The sequence below is a fragment of the Pan paniscus genome, chromosome 12 (genome assembly GCF_029289425.2).
Source record: "Pan paniscus chromosome 12, NHGRI_mPanPan1-v2.0_pri, whole genome shotgun sequence".
NCBI classification, from domain to species: Eukaryota; Metazoa; Chordata; class Mammalia; order Primates; family Hominidae; genus Pan; species Pan paniscus.
This window is the reverse complement of record NC_073261.2, coordinates 78,319,197-78,338,640: the sequence shown is the minus strand read 5'-3', so window position 1 is coordinate 78,338,640 and position 19,444 is coordinate 78,319,197. Positions and strand designations below refer to the sequence as shown.

Here is a 19,444-nt window from a genome sequence, read left to right as displayed (position 1 = left end):
TGGCTTCATTTGGCTTATTTTGAGGCTTACCTTTAAGCTTTGTTAAGGCAGATCTAGAGCAGCCTTTAGGCGAGAGCTAATTTAACGTTACTATTAAGGTGTTGCCCTTTCAAGAACTCTACTCAAGTCCTCACGTACTATGAGTTCTTTTTTTTTTTTTCTTTCAACTTTTAAGTTCCACGGTATATATGCAGGATGTGCAGGTTTGTTACATAGTAGGTAAACATGTGCCATGGTGGTTTGCTCCACAGATCAACCATCACCTAGGTATTAAGCACAGCATCCATTAGCTATTCTTCCCGATGCTCTCCCTCCACCCACCCCTCCAACAGGCCCCTCCATCTGTTCATGTGTTCTCATCGTTCAGCTCCCACTTATGAGTGAGAACATGCAGTGTTTGGTTTTCTGTTCCTGCGTTAGTTTGCTGAGGATAACAACTTCCAGCTCTACCCATGTCCCTGTAAAGGCCATGATCGCATTCCTTTTTATATCTGCAGAGCATTCCATGCTGTTTATGTACCACATTTTCTCTATCTAGTCTTCATCAGTAGGCACTGGGGTGATTCCACGTCTTTGCTATTGTTAATAGTGCTGCAGTGAAGATATGCATGCATGTATCTTTATAATAGAATGATTTATATTCCTTTGGGTATATATACTCAGTAATGGGATTACTTCTAGATCTTTGAGGAATCGCCACAGCGTCTTCCACAATGGTTGAAGTAATTTACATTCCCACCAACAGTGTAAAAGCATTCCTTTTTCTCCTCACCCTCGCCAGCATCTGTTCTTTCTTGACTTTTTAATAATTGCCATTCTGACTGGGTAAGATGGTATCTCATTGTGGTTTGGGGTTGCATTTCTCTAATGATCAGTGATGTTGAGCTTTTTTTCAGTTTTGTTGGCTGCATGAATGTCTTCTTTTGAGAAGTGTCTGTTCATGTCCTTTGCCTATTTTTTAATGCGGTTGTTTTCTTGTAAATTTGTTTAGGTCCCTTGCAGACTCTGGATATCAGACCTTTGTCAGTTGGATAGATTGCAAAAATTATCTCCCATTCTATGGGGTGTTTGTTTGCTCTAGTGATAGTTTCTTTTGCTGCTGAGTTCTTTTTACTCTGAGTAGTAGGAGCATGAACTATTTTAAGATCTATGAATTGTTCTGCCTACTCCTTTCAGTTGGTTCTTTCTCTGGCTTAGGGTAGATTCTCTACACATGTTATAGATCAATACTCAGCGAGAGACTTGATGAGATTTCTCTGCAGACTTTCGGAGCGCACTCTCTCCCTATGCTGCTCACATCTTCTCCAATACTCTACTCCACAAATTCTAGTGATCTTAATCTTGCCTAGCTAGATCTCTATCTGTGAAATTCATGGAGATCTGTTTGGTTTACCCCTCCCAGTAATATGAACTAGAAACTGCCTCCAATTGTAGGGCTCACCTTGTTTGTTTCCCTTCTTCCAGGGACTACAGTCTTGTACTACCTGTCTGAAATAGTTATTTTATATATTTTGTTCATTTTTCTCATCTCTTAGGGAAGGAGAGTAGATCTTATCTCTGTTACTCCATTTTGGCTGAAAATAAAAGCTAAAGATTTTAATTAGGGAAGAGAAGTCAGTTTCTTCATGATTTGAGATTACTGTGGTTGCTTTGTAGATAATGAATTATATGGAAGTAAGATTTGTCAGTTAGGAGGTTTTAAGTAGTAGTCCAGGGCAGAGATGAATGGTTGCCTGGTCTAAAGAAGTTGTGGTTAATGAAAAGTAAAAAAAAAAAGGAAAAAGAACATAGATTGTGAGCAGAAAAGGATGACTCCTGACTAGCCTGAAGCCCAGCCAATTTTTATTTCCTTTAGCCTCTTTTAAACCTGTAACTTGACTTCTTATTCCGCCTTTACCATTCTGTTCTTTGAGCCCAATTTCCTTCCTTATTTCTTGCTTCCTTCTCTGACAACAGAAAATGCTGAATGGTCAATCCTGTAAATATGGAAGAGAATGTATTAGTTATGTATTTGATGGGCATTGAAGCCCCAGTAGAGACAACTGATTCAGTGGCCCATGTCAAATGGCCCCAAAGAGTAGACGAGGACTCAATAGAACCAAATCAGGTAGGACATATAGGATCCACTATTATAATCCAATCAGCAAGATTTCAGGCAAGCAAACAAACATTTAAAATAGGTCCCACTTTAAGGAGTGTTCCAAAAAAGGGAAGCGTTCTTCCATTGATTGAGGCTTTAGCTGGGGAAAGCTCAGAGCCATGTGGTTGGCCCTATCCTGGGGCTGACAGTCATAGCAAGCATAACTTCCCTAGATATGAGGGGTTTTCTTGTTTATCCCAGTAGTCTGTGGCATTTGTGCTCAAAACAAGAGTCACTTCCCCTAAGAAGCCTGGCCTTTAATTACAGGCTTTGTATTGGGAGATCCCAGAGCATGGAGTACAAGAGGCCAGGGAGATATTTTAAACTTTGTGTCAATGCAATGAACAAAAACCAGTCACCCTTGAGGACTGGGCGTGAGTCTGGAGATGGAAATCATGCTGTTCCTGGGAGTCTCTGGAATTCCTCTGCAGGTCTTAGTGCCACATAGTTTAACATGGCATTATTTTGTGCATTATTCTATAACTGCTTTGTTATGTCTCAGTTTTTAAATCCTCAGTTAGTTTCTGAGGGCTGCCAGAACAAAGTACCACAAACTGCGTGGCTTAACATAAATTTATTGTCTCACAGTTCTGGAGGCTGGAAGTTCAAAATCAAGGTGTCAACAGGGCTATATTTTTCTTCCATCAGCAAGAAAGACTACTCAGGGACCGGCATATTTACTTTATTGGACCAGTTATGTCAAGTCTAAAGCTACATTTTCCTATGAAACCTATGGGGAAGAAATCTGCTTTGACTCATTTAGCTTCTGTGTTTGCTGGAATCCTTGGCATTCCTTGGCTGATACCTACGTCATTCCAAACTCTTCCTCTGTTGTCACATAGCTATCTTCTTCCTCTTTGTCTCTGCACCTTTTCTCCTCTTCTTATAAGGACACCAGTTGGTTATATTGGATTAGGGACTCACCCTACTCCAGTATGACTTGTTCTTAACTAACACATCTTCAGTAACCCTATTCTTAAATAAGGTCACATTCCGAGGCACTGGGAGTTAGGACTTTTTTTTTTTTTTTTTTTTTTTTTTTTTTTGAGACGAAGTCTCGCTCTGTCGCCCAGGCTGGAGTGCAGTGGCGCGATCTCGGCTCGCTGCAAGCTCCGCCTCCCGGGTTCACGCCATTCTCCTGCCTCAGCCTCCCGAGTAGGTGGGCTACAGGCGCCAGCCACCACGCCCAGCTAATTTTTTTTTTTGTATTTTTAGTAGAGATAGGGTTTCGCCGTGTTAGCCAGGATGGTCTCGATCTCCTGACCTCGTGATCCGCCCGCCTTGGCCTCCCAAAGTGCTGGGATTACAGGGGTGAGCCACCGCGCCCGGCCGGGAGTTAGGACTTTCACATTTCTTTCTGGGAGACACAATTCAACCTATAAGGTTGAGGACCGTGTCTCGGACTTTCTTCACATCATGGAAACTTAGAGCACTGCTAGGCAGTTTTCTGCTTTGGGTAGAACTGAAGGAAAATTAAGGACTATGATTTCTTTTAAATCAACAGATTTCGGCTGGGCACAGTGGCTCACACCTATAATCCCAGCACTTTGGAAGGTCGAGCTGGGAGGATCTCTTGAGCCCTGGAGTATGAGGTTACAGTAAACTATGATCAACTCCACTGCACTCCAGTCTGGACAACAGAGTGAGACCCTGTCTCTAAAAAATTAAAATAAATTAAAATAAAATGAAACAAATTTTATATAAGGATATCATATGTTTAATTGTAACAGAATAGTACTTTGATATTAACTGATATAAGTTCCCTATGATTCTTTTTATTTATCTTACAGCCCTTCCCTCATTCTTGAGATATAGATTGTCTTAGGAAAGGTTGTTGCAGAAAAATCGGAGAACAAAAGAGTGAAATTTTACCTTTTGAGTTTTAAAAGCTTAGGTCCAGAAAGAAGGCAAAAACATTAAGAATAATACTTGATTAACCAAAGATAGTTCTTTCTCCCTGCTTTCTATCTGAGATTAGATAAAGTGTCCAGAACTGGGGGAGGAATAAGAGGAGCATCTGAGAGAAAGCAGGACCAGTTTTTTGTTCCTCAGCAGGGGTCATGTGGCTTGCCCCCAGGTCAATTCCTGAGGAGTATGAAGGAAGCAAGATCTTCCCCAGATGGGAATAGGGATTTAGAAGAAGAGGAAGATTATATCTTGCTTTCAGGGAAGTTTTAATACTTGTAGAATTTTCCTGTCCAGGTAGGATAGAAGCAGAGTTGAGTGTTTCCTCTATCTCTGAGAGGGGCACAGAAGTACTCAAGGTAGAGCCAGCCTGAAGAGACCTAGTGGTCAGGAGCAAGAGGCTGAGAAGGGCTCTGGGACCAAGGCCCAGCTAAATGATGGACATCTCAACACATGCAGTTACAGAGAGATGACGGTGCCTCCCTTCCTATGCCATAAACTCATGTAATCCCAAAGATAGGTCCCTGGATTGACTCACTAGGTTTCTACTACTATATGGAATGAGGCTCATAAAGTAAATTATGTTTGGTTATTAAAAAATAAAGTTAATTTCTTTCAATCCTTAATTTGTGACCTGAGATTTATTTCAACTCCATAAAGAAAATGATCATTCTACACTTGCAAGCTGCCTCATATTTGTAGGTGGCCAGTGGGAACTGAAACTGTTCTCTGGGCAGCCAAGTGTAACATCAGCATTTTCCCAGACTACAGAAGTTATTTCTGAGATCTCACCGATTCAGTCTCCAGGAAAGAGGGAAAGAGAAAAGCAAGGAGTGGGAGGGGATAAGGGTATGTGATTAAACAACTTAAATCATGTTTTAAAGTTTTGACTTATCGTTCTGAAAGGGACTCTGGCCCTTTTAGAGACGAAGTTCTAAGAAGCTCTGAAACTTGAGGTACCTGCAAAGATAACTTAGCTGTTGTTGCTAAGGAACAAGTGTGTTTGAATTGTAGTATCAATGTCACCAGCTCCTGCTCAAATGGCAAAAAGTAAAGGAAAGATGTAAAATCAGCAGTGGGGAAGGAACAGTTCAGTGTAATAGGCCATGGGTTATTATTTAAAATTGTCTCTTCTCTGAAAAAGTATGGCCTCACATTTGAGGATGTCTCATAATTGTTCCCATAAAGTAAATATACCAGTCTCTGAATAGTTTCTCTTTGATGGAAGAGGAGAGAAAAGTAGGAAGACAGGGAAAGGAGTGGAAGCCAAGCGGCATAACTGACCTAATTAAAGGACATTTTGGAAGAAAGAGGTCATAGTCAGAATGAGCCTTTGGAATTTGACTGAGTTTTAAGTATTGGTTTTGCTATTAACTAAATGACCTGAATGACCTGGGGCAAATAATTTTTAACTATTCCCCCACCTTGAGTTTCCAATCTGTAAAATAGGATGTGTTGTATTAAGATGTCATGAATTTTGCTATTTTGGCTCTTGATATTTATTTCTAAATCATTCATGATTTTTTTTTTTTTTTGAAACAGGGTCTTGCTCTGTGGCCCAGGCTGGAGAGCAGTGGTATGATCATAACTCACCACAGCCTCCAACTCCTGGGCTCAAGTGATCCGTCCACCTCAGCCTCCTGAGTAGCTGGGACTATAGGCATGCACCACCACACCTGGCTAATTTTTAAAAAATTTTTTGGTGGCGTCTTGCTATGTTGCCCAGGTTGGTCTCAAACTTTTGAGCTCAAGTGATCCTCTTGCCTCAACTTCCCAAAGTGCTGGGATTACAAGTGTGAGCCACTGCACTTGACAACTTTCAATTTTATTTCAATAACCCAAGGTGGTAGGCAGCCTCTGAAGTGGTCCCTAAAGATCCCCATTTCCTGGTATTCATGCCTTGTGTAATCTCTTCTCCTTGAGTATGGGGTGGGCCTAATGACTTGCTTCTAATGAACAGACTATGGCAGAAATAATGCAGAAATAATGGGACAACACTTCCTATATTAGGTTTTAAAATGACTATGACTTCTCTGTTTGTTTCATTCTCTTTTTCTTTCTTTCCTTCTCTTGGATCACTTGCACTGAGGGAAGCATGTTGTCATATTGAGAGCAATTCTGTGGAGATACCCATGTGGTATGGTGAGGGACTGAGGCCCTCACACAAACAGAAAGACATTGTGGATCCTTCATCCACAATCACGTTTTGAGAAAACTGCAGCCTCAGGCAACAGCTTAGCTACAATCCTGTCTTTGAGCCAGAGGTACCCAAGTAAGCCACTCCCAGACTCTTGACCCATAGAAACTGGGAGATAATAAATGTTTGGTTTTTTAGCTTCTAAGTTTCAGGATAATTTGTTATACAGCAATAGAGAACTAATACCTGGCTCCGGTCCATCTCACAGTGGGCCCAATGTGTCCTGAAATCATTGTGTGTTTATTTTCCCAGTTCCAGAATGCATAATTAGAATAGACATACTCAGTAACTAGCAGAATCCCCGTAGTGGTTTCCTGACACCTGGAATGAGGGCTATAATGGTAGGAAACACCAAGTGGAAGCCATTTTGTAAGCTGTCTCTACTTACAAAAACACTAAACTAAAAGCAATGCTGCATTCTTGGAGGAATAGCAGAGATTGGTGGCACTAAAAGGAATTGAAAGATGCAGAGGCTATGATTCAGCCAGATTGACAATGGACTACTCAATCAGGTAGTGACTCCCATTGTAGTTGTTTTTCTAGATGTAGTTTTGTTGCTGGAGCAAATTAACAAATCCCTGGTATGCAGCTATTAATCTGGCACATGCTTTTATCTTTATACCTGTTAGTACAGACCATCAAAAGAAGTTGACTTTCATCTGGCAAGATAGCAATAATATGTCTTCACAGTCTTACCTCAGGTATATCAACTTTTTAGCCCGTTGTCATAAACTGGTCTGCAGAGACCTTGATTTACTTTTCCATGGGACATCATTAAATTGATGATACTATGCTTATTGGACATAGTGAGCAGAAGGTAGCAACTACTTACTTTAGACACATCAGTGAGACATTTGGGTGCCAAAGAGTGCAGAAGATAAATCCCAGAGAAATTTGAGGATCTGCTACTTTGGTGAAATTTCTAGGGGTCCAATTATCTGATATATGAAGGGATTTCTCTTCGTCAGTGAAGGTCGAATTGCTGCATCAAGCTTCGGTTACTATTAAGAAAGAGGCGTGATGCCTACTGGGTCTCTTTGGCATTTGAAGGCAATATATTTCTCATTTGCACATATTACTTTTACTCATTTACTCAGTCACCTGAAAAGCTTTCTGTTTTTTGTAGGTTCCAGAGTAAGAGTAAGCTCTACAATGGCCCAACCTGGCATGCAAGCTGTTCTGCCAACTGGACCATGTGATTCAGAAGACCTGAAGGTACTTTTGTAGTATTAGTGGTTCACAGAGATTCTGCTGGGAGCCTTTGGCCGGCTGCTATAGGTGAATCCCAGGAGAGACCCTTAGAAATTTTTAGCAAAGCCATACCATTCTCTGGGGGTGACTATTTTCCTTTTGAGAAACAGCTTTTGACTTGCTACTGGGCCTCAGAGGCTGAACCTATGACCCTGAGCTACAAAGTTACCATGGGGCCTGAGCTGCCTATTGTGGGTACTGTCTGCCCTACTAAGCCATAAAGTTGGACATGGACAGCAGCACTCCATTATCAAATGGAAGTGGTATCAATAAGATCGAATTTAAGCAGGTCTTGGAGGCACAAGTATTTTGCATGAGGAAGTAGCTCAGATGTCCATGTCTTCTATTGATGCTACATTTACTTCTTTCCTTCAACCACACTTATGGCCTCATGAGGATTTCCCCACGATCAGCTGACTGAGGAAGAAAACACTTGAGGTTTGCTTACAGCTCATTCTTCATGATATTCAGGTACCACCTGGAAGTGGATAGCTGTAACACTATAATCCCACTTTGGGACAGCCCTGAAAGACTGTCTTAAAGGGAAATCTTTCCTGTAGGTGGGATTTTGAACAGGATATGTGTTGTTCATTTTGCCTAGGATGATAGATGGCTAGACATATGGGTCTACATTAGTTCATGGGCGTGGCTAATGGTTTGGCTGGATGTTCGGGGACTTGGAAGGCACAATTGGAAAACTGATATGTGGAGAAGAGATACGTGAATAGATCTCTGCAACCGGACACAGAATATGAAGATATTTGTGTCCCACATGAGTGCTCATGAAAAGGTGACTCAGTAAAGGAGGATTTTGATAATCTGTTCTGTGGATGTCAGTCATCCTTCTCCAGTCACTCTTGTTATCGCCCACAGGGTTCATGAACAAATGAAGGTTATTCTGGGCTTCAGCATCATGAACTTTCACTCACCAGGGCCTATTTGCACACAATCTCTGTTAAAGGCAGAGACCAACGCCAGCCCCCAATATGGCACTATTCTTTGGGGCGATCAGCCAGCTACCTGGTGGCTGGTTGATTACATTGGTCTGTTTCCATCACAGAAGGGACAGCACTTTGTTCTTACTCAATATGGAATTGCCTTTTCTGCTTGAAATGCTTCTGCCAAAACTACCATTTTGAACTGTCATAATACTTTATATAAATAGCATCACCATTAACCAAGAAGCTCACTTCACAGCAAATGAAGTGAGGCAATGGACTCATGCTCATGGAATTCACTAGTCGTACCATGTTACCCATTATTCTGAAGCAATCGATGTGTTAAAATGGTAGAATAGTCTTTGAAAGGCTCAGTTATCACACTAGCTGGGGGGCAACACCTTATGGGACTGGGTCAAGGTCCTTGAGGTTGTGGTTAATGTTCTAAATCAATATCCATTCTATAGTGCTATTTCTACCATGGCAAGCTTTACAAGTCTAGGAAGCAAAAGGTGGAAATGGAAGTTGTTGTTCTCATGATCATCCCTAGTGATCCACTAGCACAATTTTATTTTCATCCCCAAAATTTTAGGCTCTACTGCTCTAGAAGTCTTAGTTCCAAAGGAAGAAATGCTTCCACCAGGGACACAATGATTCCATTGAACACTCAGTTGAGAAGACTGCCACTTGGCCACTCTGAGCTCCTAATGCCACTGAATCAATGGCATATCAAGAAAGGGGTTACTACACTGGCTGTGTTGACTGATCTTGACTATCAAGGGAAAATTAAATTGTTACCATGGAATGAATGGCTATGTCTAGAATGCAGGAGACCCTCTAGGGAAACTTTTAGTATACTCATATTTTGTGATTATTAAGTCAGTGTAAAACTACAACAACCTCTAATTCAAGCAGAACTGTCAATGGTCAGACCTTTTAGGAATAAATTTGGAAACAGATAAGGAACTGTGACTAGTTACAGGGCTTGATAAGGAAATATGAATGCTTAGTAGAAGAAGGCAGTTATAAATACCAGCTATGACCACATGAACATTGCAGAAAAGAGGACTACGATAGTTGTGAATACTTACTTCGATGTGCATATTATGTATATATTAACCAAATATTTTTGTTTTCTTCCTTCCTTCTCATCTCCTTATCTAATATAACATATGCTAAGTTAACTTTTTTCTCAATACTTAAGTTACAAGATATCAAAAAGTGACATGTGAATCAATTAGGAGAAGAATAAAAGATCACCCAAATCAAAAAGAGGACTTTTTATTCTCTTTTCATAAAAGAATTAACGCAGGGCTCAACAAACTATGGCTCATGAGCTGGTCATCTATTTTTATAAAAAAGTTTTTCTTGGAACACAGTCATATTCATTCACTTATGCATTTTCTGTGGCTGCTTTCATGATACAATGCTAGCATTGAATAGTTGCAACAGAAACTATGTGACCTATAAAACCTAAAATATTTGCTATCTGGCTCTTTAAGAAAAAGTCTCTGACCCCTGAGTGACCATATTTTTGGTTGCATGGTGATAATTGTATTATGTTAGGCAGAAGCATGACTTTATTATTTCCTTTATTTGGAGGTTAACTATGGAGATATGTATGCCTGCAAACTTGGCAAAGGACAGACTGAAGTGGCTTTGTAACGTGTTGCCTTGACTAGGCTGAACTACATTTCCCAGAATTCCCTTTCTTGAATGTTTCCAGTTAGGCTGTATTACAAGAGAGATTCCCCTGGGGGATTTGGAGACTGTAAATGAAGCAACAGCCATTTTGAAACTCACATACCTTGTCTGTTTCCTTGTTGGTGTGGGCAGTGGCCAGGACTGGAACTGCTCCATCTTCCCCTGGATCCTCCTTCAGCTTCTCTGACTCTTGGGCCAGGAGTGTGTGTGTGTGTGTATCTGTGTGTGTGTGTGTGTGTGTGTGTGTGTGTGTGTGTGTGTGTGTGCGTGCGTGTGCCTAGTTTCATGACAAAGGGCCCTGGCTTCTGCATGACCAAGGTCAGAGGCAACAAGTACAAACACAGGTTTTTGCCTGTCTTATTGGCTCAAGCTTGTGCTTATGGGTTCCAGCTTGTTCTTGCTCTCCCTATTTTACATCTTGACTGCCTGCCCTGAGGACTTCCAGCTCCAGCATCAGATGCAATGACAATACCCTTACAGAGACTAGTATTCAACCAGCAACCACAACTGCATAAGGTAAAATCTCTATAACACATTTATATATTTCTTAAGGGGTGAATATCTTTGATTAAACCCTGACTGATACATGCAATAAACATTTATAAAAAGGCATTTAAATGTTCTAATTAGATCAATTTTTTTTGCTATCCTTTTGTTGTTAATTTCTAAGTTTTTTGCATTTTTTCAATAAATATACTTGTATGAATGCTGCTTTTTGTTTATGAACATTTTCTTTATGGCCTAATACATGGTTAGTTGTAACTCTTTCCACATGTTTCTGAACAATGTGTAATCTCTGTTGAGTGCAAATTTCTATAACTTGTTACCATGTTATTAACTCTTGCTATGCTTAATTTTGTGTTTTCGATATCTTTTATCGAGAAGTGTGTTAACTTTTAACATGATAGTCATTCTGTCGATTTCTCCTTGTAAAATGCTAGAATCTTTTCTCTTCATATTTTTTTGAAACTATATTGTTAGGTGCATGGAAGTTCATGACTAATATAGTTTCTTGGTGGATTGTACATTTTATCAATATGAAATACCATTTTTACCCCTTTTAATGTTTTTATACTGCATTAATATTTGCCATTTCTATTACATAATAATTGAGATAATATATAATGTGCTTGGTCTCCCATGTCTGACAATAGGAAGCAGGCAATAAATAGAGGCTGCTATTATTATTGTCATCCTTGTAATAAACATTATTCTATGTCCCACAGTGTGCAGATTGGTTTCTTTGGGAGACAAAGAGGGAAAGAAAGGACTAAAGGAATTCAGATTAAGAAAGAGAGCAACTGCCTCTCAGGCACTGCATAATGATGCTTAGAGTTTCTTCTCCTCTAAACAAGGTGATGGAAACTCCAGGGAAGAGAGGCCCCAGGCTTGGACAGATCACCAGAAAGCCTGCCAAAAGAGTCTTCCTAGGCAGCCAAGAGAATACAGCAGAAACAGATTTTCTTGTTGGATCTTGGCCTTTTTGCTTTTGAGGCCCAGCTGAAACTAGGAACGGTAAAAGCAAAACAAGGTCAGACCTAATAGTAAACGTGCTCCTGTGGTTGGAAGGTTAGAATTATCTCTTCAGAGATTCCCTTGAATTTACATATATTTATTCTAATTCTGATAATAACCCTCTGACGTAGGACCGATGCACTTCATTTCCAGATGAGGAAACTGGTGTTCACAGAGGCGAGAGATGTGGTCAAAGTCTCAGAGCCAGTAAATGCAGAGCCAGGGTTTGAGTGCAGCTATAGCTCCAGAATCCACTCTTTCCACCCTGTCATGCTGCTCCTCAGAGCAGCTCTCAGTGAGTCATCTTGGTGAGGGGCAATGAATTTGGGGTCAGGGGCAACCTTCAGCAAGAGCTGAGATAAAAGTGCAAAATAGAGAGTAAGCCACAAAAGAAATAGAAGTGTTTGGAAATGTTGGAGAAAGGCTCAGGCCCATGTTGAAGCTACTCCCTGAACTCTGTGCCCTTTTCCAAATGGACAGAACTGTGATGAGAGACACAGCGATAATTCCTCTGAATGATGTTTCTCAGGTCTGAAGAGATGGAATGCACTGAGGATTCTCTCAGCCTTGCCATTTGAGAATGGAGAGTCAGGGAGAAAGCGAAGGGCTGGAATTAGAAATTCAAATGCAATCTGATGAAACCACTTTCGACTCCACAGTTAGTAACTCCAAGCTGGCTCATTCCTTTAAATCTTGAGCCCGTCTCAAATGTAGTATACATTAAGCACCAGAAATTACTGATCTCTCTTTCCATATGGCCAGTGCATCTCCCCACCTCTGGAATGGAAGAAGCAGTAAATGCTGAATAAGACATTTCTTCAGGAAAGACCAAGAGCAAACACATTCTAAAGATGAGGAACTTTGCGAAAAATGTAGACCCAGTGCAGGAAAGAAACAGGTTGCTTGGAAGTATCTGCTAGGGATTTTTTTTTTTAAAACTAGGTAAGTTTGCCCCAGGCACATTCATTCAAATAATAAAATGAGAATGGTGTTTGCAAGAATTTAAAAAGGTGCTTCAACTCCTTTCTAGTTAGAATAGATTATTACAAAATGTTCAAGATAGCTCTTCAGAATTTCATTTGATGACCTTGACATGAATTTAAAGCAAATCTCTGCCTTAAAAGTTGTATTGGTAGAGTAATTAAAAATATGTGATGTTCTTTGCAGAGAGGTGTTCATTTGATGAGAAACTGGAGAAAAGCTTTTTCCTAACAATGTTATTGCAGCTCTTTGCAAGAACTTTAGTAAATTCTGGCTTCTGTCCTAGGTTAAGTTAATTAGTAGTAAGTAATTAGTAGTATAGGTAAAGATAATTAGTGTATATAAGATAATGATTGAAGTTAAATCAACCAAGGATGGGGATGGAAAGGTGCGGGGGGATGGCACAGGCCAAGTTCTGGAATTAATTGCCAGAGGCAAAGTGAGTGAGGCTTCTGAATAGGCTCTGGGCCATATGGTAATCAGAAGGATCTGCTCTAAAGAGATCTTTGATGTTGGTTTATTCTTCATGAGATTCCTGGGATTGAAAGACAAGGGCAGCCTTCTAAAGCCCTACTTGATTTGCAATTTTTTTATAAAATAGGTCTGGTGAATAATACCTAATTTTCATTACTCCCAAATTAAGTTACAGCATTTCACCCAATTCCTACCTGGATGAATTCAGTCCATGAAAAGAGTCAAACTCTGTAAAATATTTGAAGAGAGTTATTCTGAGCCAAGTATGAGTAACTATGGCTGGTGACACAGCCCTCAGGAGATCCTGAGAACACGTGCTCAAGTTGGTAGGGGTGCAGCTTGGCTTTATACATTTTAGGGAGACAGGAGACATCAATCAAATACATTTAAGATATACATTGGTTCAGTCCAGAAAGGCAGCACAACTCCAAACTTCCAGGTTATAGGTAGATTTAAAACTTTTCTGATTGGCAATTGGTTGAGTTATTATCCATAGAAAGGAATTGTCTAGGTTATGATAAGAGGTTGTGGAGATCAAACTTTTATCATGCAGATGAAGCCTCCAGATAGCAGGTTTCAGAGAGAATAAATTGTAAATATTTCTTATCAGACTTAAGGTCTGCCTTGATGTTAATGCTGGAGGGTATAAAAAGGCACGTCAGACCCTCACTTCCCATCAAGGCCTGAACCAGTCTTTCAGGTTAAATTTTAGAGCACACCAGCAGATGAGGAAGTCCATTCAGATGGCTGGGGGTGGCTTAGAATTTTGTTTTTGGTTTTCAATTCACAATGCAGAACTCTTTCATTGAAGAAGTGGTTACACGAATGGGGCCCCGATCCGGACCCCAAGAGAGGGTTCTTGGATCTCATGCAAGAAAGAATTCAGGGTGAGTCCATAGAGTAAAGGGAAAGCAAGTTTATTAAGAAAGTAAAGGAATAAAACAATGGCTACTCTAGACAGAGCCACCCCGAGGGCATCTGGTTGCCCATTTTTATGGTTATTTCTTGATGATATGCTAAACAAGGGGTAGATTATTTATGCCTCTCCTTTTTAGACCATATAGGGCAACTTCCTGATGTTGCCATGGCGTTTGTAAACTGTCATGGCACCAGTGGGAGTGTAGCAGTGAGGACGACCAGAGGACACTCTCATCACCATCTTGGTTTTGGTGGGTTTTAGCTGGCTTCTTTACTGCCGCCTATTTTATCAGCAAGGTCTTTATGATCTGACCTTGTGTTGACCTTCAGTCTCATCCTGTGATTTAGAATGCCTTAACCATCTGGGAATGCAGCCCAGTAGGTTTCAGCCTTAGTTTAGCCAGCTCCTATTTAAGATGGAGTTGTTCTGGTTTACACGCCTCTGACATTTCCCCCATCCCTTTTATAGGAGACCCCTTAATCCTAAGGGTTGCAGAGGGATGAAGATGCATCTTCTGCAACTTCTTCAGGCTGAACAGGGGCAATTATGTTCCTGCCTAACTATTAGGGTCTTTTGTGTTTAGGGTAGAGAGGAGCTCAGTCAGAAAGTGTTGGTATGGCGAGGGCCATTCAAAACTCCGAATTCTGACAAAAGGTGATATCTGGAAGATTAATAAGTGTTCAACTTAAGAAAACATTCAGTAAACTTATCCTGCATCCCTACACAAAGAGTACAACAGCAATATATTTCACAACAGTAAAGCAAAATAAGTAAAATTATTCCAGGTAAACTAAATTAGAAGGCTTTCCATGAACTAGGCAACTGTTGGAACCAAGCTGATATGGGGTTGCTAGAAGATTCCACTGTGTGCCCAGGATTAGAATATTGATCCAGATTTTTACATCACCCATCTGAGCAGCAGCCAGAGATCACTGGTTGGTTCACAGGAATAAACAAGGTTAGTCTAAATTGCAGAAACAATCTTAAAAACAATTGATGATACTAGAATCTAATAACAAGTGTACCATAGTTTTTGAAACATAATTTTTCTCTCCAGTTTCCCATATTTACTAAAGACAAATTATGGTAAGACTGATTTGCTTTCTTATGCTTTGTCTGATTATTTGTATAAAGTGCAGCAGGAATAATTATTTTTTCACATAGGCTTTTTGTAAATTGGCTTTGATGGAACTGTTTCATAGAAGGAATCTCAGATAAGACTTTTTTAAAGCCAAGGCCAGCCATGGGTTTGTGCCCTCAAATACCTAAGAGTTGAGTAAATTCCTCTCCTCTTGGGGTCCCAAGATAACCTGGGGCTCCTGGACCTGTTCAAAAGTGACATTCTTTACTTACAACAGGTCAGAAACCTTGAACAGGGACTGTTGTAGGCGAGGTATGAGGCTAGTTCCCCAAGGGGCTTTTATTGGCTCTATAAGTCAAATTTGAGTTCTTAAAGGAAAGCATGCCATTCCGGACAGTCTTGGTAAAATAACCAATTTTTCCGACTGTGTCCTGTTGCAAAAGAAAACAGATTCTTATTGCACTTATGCAAATAACTATATTGCCATAAATTTAGAATAGTTAGAAATAGTTTCCAAATTCTGGAGAAATCAGGTAGGAGAAACAAATAGGCTCCAAATTTTGTCCACAGGGGTATACTTTACTCAATTGTTGAAAGCTATAAATAGCTTAAAAGAAAAGTTTTCTTAACTCTGCAAAACAAAACAAAGGATCAGTAACTTTTTTATTTTTTATTTTACTTTAAGTTATAGGGTACATGTGCACAACGTGCAGGTTTGTTACATATGTACACATGTGCCATGTTGGTGTGCTGCACTCATTGACTTGTCATTTATATTAGGTATATCTCCTAATGCTATCCCTCCCCCTCCCCCAATCCCACGACAGACCCTGGTGTGTGATGTTCCCCATCCTGTGTCCAAGTGTTCTCATTGTTCAATTCCCACCTATGAGTGAGAACATGCGGTGTTTGGTTTTCTGTCCTTGCGATAGTTTGCTGAGAATGATGGTTTCCAGCTTCATCCATGTCCCTACAAAGGACATGAACTCATCCTTTTTTATGGCTGCATAGTATTCCATGGTGTATATGTGCCACATTTTCTTAATCCAGTCTATCATTGATGGACATTTGGGTTGGTTCCAAGTCTTTGCTATTGTGAATAGTGCCACAATAAATGTACACGTGCATGTGTCTTTATAGCAGTGTGATTTAAAATCCTTTGGGTATATACCCAGTAATGGGATGGCTGGGTCAAATGGTATTTCTAGTTCTAGATCCTTGAGGAATTGCCACACTGTCTTCCACAATGGTTGAACTAGTTTACACTCCCACTAACAGTGTAAAAGTGTTCCTATTTCTCCACATCCTCTCCAGCACCTGTTGTTTCCTGACTTTTTAATGATTGCCATTCTAACTTGTGTGAGATGGTATCTCATTGTGGTTTTGATTTGCATTTCTCTGATGGCCAGTGATGATGAGCATTTTTTCATGTGTCTGTTGGCTGCAATAAATGTCTTCTTTTGAGAAGTGTCTGTTCATATCCTTTGCCCACTTTTTGATGGCGTTATTTGATTTTTTCTTGTAAATTTGTTTAAGTTCTTTGTAGATTCTGGATATTAGCCCTTTGTCAGATGGGTAGATTGCAAAAATGTTCTCCCATTCTGTAGGTTGCCTGTTCACTCTGATGGTAGTTTCTTTTGCTGTGCAGAAGCTGTTTAGTTTAATTAGATCCCATTTGTCAGTGTTGGCTCTTGTTGCCATTGCTTTTGGTGTTTTAGTCATGAAGTCCTTGCCCATGCCTATGTCCTGAATGGTATTGCCTAGGTTTTCTTCTAGGGTTTTTATGGTGTTAGGTCTAACATTTAAGTCTTTAATCCATCTTGAATTAATTTTTGTATAAGGTGTTAGGAAGGGATCCAGTTTCAGCTTTCTACATATGGCTAGTCAGTTTTCCCAGCACCATTTATTAAATAGGGAATCCTTTCCCCATTTCTTGTTTTTGTCAGGTTTGTCAAAGATCAGATGGTTGTAGATGTGTGGTATTATTTCTGAGGGCTCTGTTCTGTTCCATTGCTCTATATCTCTGTTTTGGTAGCAGTACCATGCTGTTTTGGTTACTGTAGCCTTGTAGTACAGATTGAAGTCAGGTAGTGTGATGCCTCCAGCTTTGTTCTTTTGGCTTAGGATTGTCTTGGCAATGTGGGCTCTTTTTTGGTTCCATATGAACTTTAAAGTAGTTTTTTCCAATTGTGTGAAGAAAGTCATTGGTAGCTTGATGGGGATGGCATTGAATGTATAAATTACCTTGGGCAGTATGGCCACTTTCTTGATATTGATTCTTCCTATCCATGAGCATGGAATGTTCTTCCATTTGTTTGTGTCCTCTTTTATTTCATTGAGCAGTGGTTTGTAGTTCTCTTTGAAGAGGTCCTTCACATTCCTTGTAAGTTGGATTCCTAGGTATTTTATTCTCTTTGAAACAATTGTGAATGGGAGTTCACTCATGATATGGCTCTCTGTTTGTCTGTTATTGGTGTATAGGAATGCTTATGATTTTTGCACATTGATTTTGTATCCTGAGACTTTGCTGAAGTTGCTTATCAGCTTAAGGAGATTTTGGGCTGAGATGATGGGGTTTTCTAAATATACAATCATGTCATCTGCAAACAGGGACAATTTGACTTCCTCTTTTCCTAATTGAATACCCTTTATTTCTTTCTCCTGCCTGATTGCCCTGGCCAGAACTTCCAACACTATGTTGAATAGGAGTGGTGAGAGAGGGCATCCCTGTCTTGTGCCAGTTTTCAAAGGCAATGCTTCCAGTTTTTGCCCATTCAGTATGATACTGGCTGTGGGTTTGTCATAAATAGCTCTTATTATTTTGAGATATGTCCCATCTATACCTAATTTATTGAGAGTTTTTAGCATGAAGGGCTGTTGAATTTTGTCGAAGGCCTTTTCTGCATCTATTGAGATAATCATGTGGTTCTTGTCTTTGGTTCTGTTTATGTGATGGATTACGTTTGTTGATTTGCGCATGTTGAACCAGCCTTGCATCCCAGGGATGAAGCCCACTTGATCATGGTGGATAAGCTTTTTGATGTGCTGCTGGATTCAGTTTGCCAGTATTTTATTGAGGATTTTTGCATCAATGTTCATCAGGGATATTGGTCTAAAATTCTCTTTTTTTGTTGTGTCTCTGCCAGGCCTTGGTAGCAGGATGATGCTGGCCTCATAAAATGAGTTAAGGAGGATTCCCTCTTTTTCTATTGATTGGAATAGTTTCAGAAGGAATAGTACCAGCTCCTCCTTGTACCTCTGGTAGAATTCGGCTGTGAATCCGTCCGGTCCTGGCCTTTTTTTGGTTGGTAGGCTATTAATTACTGCCTCAATTTCAGAGCCTGTTATTGGTCTATTCAGAGATTCAACATCTTCCTGGTTTAGTATTGGGAGGGTGTATGTGTCGAGGAATTTATCCATTTCTTCTAGATTTTCTAGTTTATCTGCTTAGAGGTGTTTATAGTATTTTCTGATGGTAGTTTGTATTTCTGTGGGATCAGTGGTGATGTCCCCTTTATCATTTTTTATTGCGTCTATTTGATTCTTCTCTCTTTTCTTCTTTATTAGTCTTGCTAGTGGTCTATGAATTTTGTTGATCTTTTCAAAAACCAGCTCCTGAATTCATTGATTTTTTGAAGGGTTTTTTGTGTCTCTATCTCCTTCAGTTTTGCTCTGATCTTAGTTATTTCTTGCCTTCTGCTAGCTTTTGAATATGTTTGCTCTTACTTCTCTAGTTCTTTTAATTGTGATGTTAGGGTGTCAATTTTGGATCTTTCCTGCTTTCTCTTGTGGGCATTTAGTGCTATAAATTTCCCTCTACACACTGCTTTAAATGTGTCCCAGAGATTCTGGTATGTTGTGTCTTTGTTCTCACTGGTTTCAAAGAACATCTTTATTTCTGCCTTCATTTCATTATGTACCCAGTAGTCATTCAGGAGCAGGTTGTTCAGTTTCCATGCAGTTGAGTGGTTTTGAGTGAGTTTCTTAATCCTGAGTTCTAGTTTGATTGCACTGTGGTCTGAGATACAGTTTGTTATAATTTCTGTTCTTTTCCATTTGCTGAGGAGTGCTTTACTTTCAACTATGTGGTCAATTTTGGAATAAGTGTGATGTGGTGCTGAGAAGAATGTATATTCTGTTGATTTGGGGTGGAGAGTTCTGTAGATATCTATTAGGTCCGCTTGGTGCAGAGCTGAGTTCAAGTCCTGGGTACCCTTGTTAACTTTCTGTCTCATTGATCTAATATTGACAGTGGGGTATTAAAGTCTCCCATTATTATTGTGTGGGAGTCTAGGTCTCTTTGTAGACTTAGACTAAGTACTTGCTTTATGAATCTGGG

The 19,444-nt window shown here is 40.0% G+C and overlaps 1 long non-coding RNA gene across 1 annotated transcript in view; it reads left to right on the top strand.

Annotated features, from left to right (window-relative positions):
- The first annotated feature begins 5,027 nt into the window (after nucleotides 1-5,027).
- The window catches only part of LOC106634454 (uncharacterized), a 50,155-nt gene continuing 35,738 nt past the window's right edge, over nucleotides 5,028-19,444 (top strand). Inside the window, exons 1-4 of the long non-coding RNA XR_008624361.1 lie at nucleotides 5,028-6,754; nucleotides 6,872-6,943; nucleotides 7,369-7,457; nucleotides 10,526-10,651. This is a non-coding gene — a long non-coding RNA (uncharacterized LOC106634454). The remainder of the gene's footprint in view (nucleotides 6,755-6,871; nucleotides 6,944-7,368; nucleotides 7,458-10,525; nucleotides 10,652-19,444) is intronic.